Below are 5,319 nucleotides of genomic sequence, written 5' to 3' on the forward strand. Positions count from 1 at the left end.
ACCAGGAACCTTGTAGCTTTGAGGGTGAGTTGGGCCCTTTCTGTAGGGGCTGTCCAACAGAGAGAGGGATGCCTGTGTAATGCTTGGAGCAGGGCTGCTATGGCCCTGTGGCCTTTGTTGCGCCTTCCTTGGCACATGGGGATGCTGTGAGCTGGTATTCCCCCCAGCAGCAATGCTAGCCTGGCCTGCAAGAATCAGGACTTGCTTTAAGAGGCTGCCAGAAGTGTGGGTGAGACTGTGGAAATAACCTTTGCCTGTTGTCAAAGGTAGTAGGGAGCGGTGGTGGACATGACTTCACTGCACCCGCTGCTTGGTGTGAGTAACCAGTTCCATGCATTTCCATGCCAACCATCATTTCCAGATGCAATGACTAGCACGGTTTTTTCCATCTCCAGATCTTGTTTGTACTGGCATGATTTAAAATACTTTGTGTAATTATAGTGGTTCCTATAGTCAAACTGCTAGAGCAATGCGTTCTGCTTGGAAGTTTCTTCGTTAGCTAGTAATTTTGGTAATGACAGTAATTCAGATAATCTATCCTCGTGGCGTTGTGGCTTGCAGAAGTAGAGGGCTTTTTTTCTGTAATGCAACCCTATCTATGTATAGCTCAGTCAATATCTAGTATTCTATATGTGTTAAAGTAAGCTTGACTGAGAAATTCCAGTCCCATCACCACAAACGTTCTACTGTTACGTTTTAATGCAATCAAATAAACGGGGAAGAAAAGGAAAGGGACAGAGAGGGGAACATAGCAGGCAGTTGCTGGCACAGGCTGGCTGTATCACCGGGCTGCTTTGGGTGCTCACACTAACAAAGATTCCTTAAACTGTTGGGTAGTTCTGCAGATGCTGGACTTCTCCTGAGCTAGGCATGCTGGATTGAGGTGGAAGAGCCCAAGGCACAGTGAGAAACCTATAGGTTTGGTGCTGTGGTGTGCAGCCCTGGGACTTGTGAGATGTGCAGCCCCCAGAGAGGAATGCTGCCAGTGCCTGATCATGTCTGCCCTCACAAGCTAACACTTGAGAAACAGCAGCTTTCTGGTAGGGATGGCTTCAATGAGTGGCAACAACTTCAGGAAGCAGATGAGCTTCATTTTGGCCTACAGTTCACAACACAATAAACAACTTTGTCAGCCAAATATGACAACATCTATTGAACAGCAAAAATCTTTCTGCTTCTGGAAATGTCTGAATCGTGAAGCTGTTCTCATTTGCTGCTGAAGGAGACACATCTAAATTACTGCTGGGAGAACCTGGTCAGACAGATCAGAGGCAGTCATCTCCCTTGATGTGCAATTACATGTGCTGCTTGCTTTGAGAAGAGGCCAAAGCAAACGGGAAGCAGCAATTAAGGTAGGCACCCGCAATGAAGACTTGAAGCATAGGGCACGGTGTCTGTCAGTCATCACTGTGCAGAAAATCTCTCCATAATCTTCCTAAACAGAGCAGTATTTTTGAATGCTGATTGAGTAACTGTTATTTTTCCTCCAGAAGATCCTCATATGTAGAGGAGGATGGGAGAAGCAGATGTTGATCGTACATTTTTATGAAAAATACTGTAGTGTGGAAGCTTACCCAGTTCTTGACCCTCAGAATACTCTTCTGCAAATCTGTGTGATTTGTGGCAAGTTGTTCAACCCTACCTTCCCTCCAACAGGCAGGGGATGGTGGTGGAAAGATTTGCCATGCCTTTGTCCAGTTACCCATATGTTTTTCACAACTGGAGATACTGAGTCTGGAATGAGGTCTTGAGATCACTGGTGTCTTACCAAGGATAAAATGCCAAGAATCATTATTTTGATGCCTTAAGCAGCAGGAATAGCAAGAGCAGCCTTACTGATATTCTGTGATCACATAATGCATTGCAGATTGCAGAAAAGAACTGTTTAATACTCAGCATGTCATGTCCAGGATGTTTGTCTATAATGTATATGGGAAGTAGTGTGTTTCCTGTGAAGCAATAAAATCTCACTGAAATCTAGCTGCGTTTCGAATTGGTATATAAACAGTTTCAGATATAAACATTTATCTTGTAGGTAACCAATGTGTAGGGTTGTTTCTGCCATTTCCCAGGGATCTGAAAGCCAAAGCTAAATCAAATGACATATTGTTGTCATCTGGTTCCAGAGGCAGGGAGTATCCAACAGCCCTGCCAAAGTCCAGGTGGCAGCAGGAGGGCTGAGTTGCTTGTCTGTGGTATTTATGGGTGGCATGCAGAGAAGCATTGTGGAAGATGCTTTGGAAACACGACAGAGAAGCTGGGTATGTTCCACCTTTCCATCTTGTAGTGCAGGGTAAGTTACACCAGCACACATACTCCATTTGATCTACAGAAATCTTTTATCTGGCAACAGGAAAGTTTGCTTATTCCCTTTTTTCCTCCCATCTGATACCCACCACGCTCTGCTTGAAAATACTGTAGGTGGTGTGAAATACTTTTCAAAACCTAGATAGAGATTCAACTCTCTAGTTCTTAAGACAGAAGTCAGGCTAACAGCTACTTTACTTCTCTTAATTGTACACATTTTGAAAAAATCCCAGCATGAACACATGGATGTGTCTGTAAAGGTATCTGAAGCACAGCAGTCTTGAGAACTAAAGCAGGTTAAGAGATGGAAAATCTCTGGCAGATCAGGAAGGTGGCTTGACATAGTTCTGGACAAATAAACATCAGAAGGGTGGAAGTGAGCTCATCTGCAGGTGCTAAAAAAGGCACCTGCCTTTTTGCACGACTTGCACGACTGAGCAATCAACCTGTTCATCCAACAAATCAAACCTTCCTCACTGTCAGCCACAGAGCCTTGTAAGGGCAGGAACAGTTGCCCTCTATTAAAGAGCACCATTCTGCAACCAGATATATGCTTATGTCTGTCTGGCAAGTTGTTCTGCTGTAGGAACATCAGCATCCCGTATCTGTTTGTGGAATTACGTGGCTTACACCATTTATAGGCAGTTTACAGTAAAGGTTTTACACTTGTCCCAGTGTATGCAGGAAGAGTGGTGTTTCGGAAGGTTAACTGTTGCTTACTTGTTAAAAGTGTGGCACTGTCCTTATGTTTGTAGGGAGCCATGGAGTACCAATTCTGTTTGACAGCTAGAGACTGACATCAGTGGTTACAATCCTCATGGTCTGGTCAGCTTTCCAGCTGATGAGGATATTTCAAGAGGAAGTAGGTGAATCTGTGTTGATATTTCCCTGTCTTTACCCGTTTTCCTAAAGGGATGGGGGATGCACCAGGGAAGACATCAGAGTATGTCCAACACATGGTCTGGAAGTGAAGCAAAAGCAACTCCAGTATCCTGCGGTGTTGGCAGGGATGTTTTGCTCATTTGCTGTCTGAGAGGTGCTGCAGCAGAAAACCAGATCTGCTTCCTCAAAGACTGTAGGACAATTATTATGTTCTCCAGATGGGAGTGACAGTCTTAATTTGCTGTTAGTCTCACCCATCTCCCAAGAAGGAGATCTCCTTTTCTTTTAACTTTGGACTACTGTGTCTTACACACACAACAGGTTTCTCAAGGCTTATTCTTGAGCCAGATGAGAAACATGAAATAGATGAATGCAAATTACAATCTTCTTCCTTTGAAATTAATGCCAATAAAAAGGCTTTGAAGATGGTGCTTTGCAAGTGCTAATTAATAGGATTGTAATTGTGACTACATATTGCTACTGCGGAGGGATTGGGCTGCTAAGTGTTGCTGCAGTCACACAGCTCACCCTGGTTGCAATGATTCCTATTGAACATCTTGCTCTCAGCTGCCACTATAAGCAGGAAATATAAAACTGGGAAGGGCTGATGCCATTTGTGCCTTGGATTGGTTTTACTTCCCACTTATTGCTGTGATGCTGGAAGCATCATAACAGTTCTTCCAGCTTTTGGAGGGAACTGTCTGCCGTACCTGATTAAAGCCTGAAATAGTTGTGAGATTGTGACTAAGTGATACAGACTGCCGACAAGTATGGTGGAGGTTTTGGTGAGTGTACTTCAGTCTGGAGCCCAGCCTTCATCCCCATCAGGCTGACCTCACAAATGCCCATTAGTACTGCTCACTTGCCTCTGGCCCCAGTAGATATTGCTGGACTTTGGGATCATGCTATATGATCTCTGACGAGTGTGGTCTGAGCACATCTCCACTGGAGTGAGCTATGAAGAGCTTTGTCTTCCTGCAAACCAAAGATGCCAACTTTAAAATAAAGATCTGGAAATAAACAGTTATGATCCACTGAAATTCATAACAAAGGACAAATTGAATCCTTCATGCTGTGTAACAGCCATAAATAAAGGCTTTATGGTTGAGAAGTTGCAGGCAATGCTCCAGCAAAATCGGATTTATTCCCTCCCCACCCCCTGCAGTATAAATCTCTGAAAATAGGGGTTCCAAGGGCTGCTCTAACACAACATTAACTGCAGCTTCTTAAACCAGACTCCCTGCCAATATTTATAGTTCACGTTCTGTGCATGGTATGTGTGTATATTATTGCACTAGCTTTTACAGTTGATTTCTCAGTAGTCATGTGAAACCAAAACAACTGATGGACTGAACTTGGGATCATTTGTGTATGACTCCAGTTTTTTTTTTATTTAAAAAAGAGAAAGGATGTATGGAATTTCTGCCTTGCAGTTAGGATAAAAATTGCTTGGTTAAAATTTACTCAAGTGAATGGAGGCGCAGCTTTCATGAATGTTGAGTTACTTCTCCCTCAAAATTGCTAGCCAGGTTTGCAAGAGAAACCTTAAGAGATGGATTTCAACATGTGGTTGTACAGCTGCACAGTGAGGAGCTGTGCAGTACCTCCAGTTACTGTCTGCTTAGAATTCCAGCCCTGAGGTTTTGTAAAAAATAAGGCCTTGGAGTAATTATCTCCACGTCTTAAAACTGCAGTCAAGCCTGGTCATTCTCTGTTAAGGAAGAACAATGCAGTTCACTGGATTTTTAGTGAACAATTTCAGATTCAGGATCCAAATATTGGTCAGTGTTTGCAGAAGGTCACTGGGAAATTAATATTGAATCAGAAGCAAAACTTTATGCTACTTTGTTTGGGGTTAGAGGAGTGTGCTGATTTGTGCTTCCTCCCTGTGTGCACAGTATGCAGTAGAAGCTGGTTTCTAAAATGAGGAGTTTGCTCTCAAGCATCTTTTCTGAGGCTGAGCAATGCTTCCACACAAGTGAGACAGATGTAGAGCCTGCGACCTGCCTGCTTTCGTCTACAGCTTCTGACAAGCACAAAACAAAATGGCTTACATTGTTTGGGACCTGAGAAGTGATATCTTTGAGCTCTGACCCTTCCTAACAGAATCCAGACACTGCATCTCTCTGC

This window comes from Lagopus muta, chromosome 16, assembly GCF_023343835.1.
Source record: "Lagopus muta isolate bLagMut1 chromosome 16, bLagMut1 primary, whole genome shotgun sequence".
Classification (NCBI taxonomy): Eukaryota; Metazoa; Chordata; class Aves; order Galliformes; family Phasianidae; genus Lagopus; species Lagopus muta.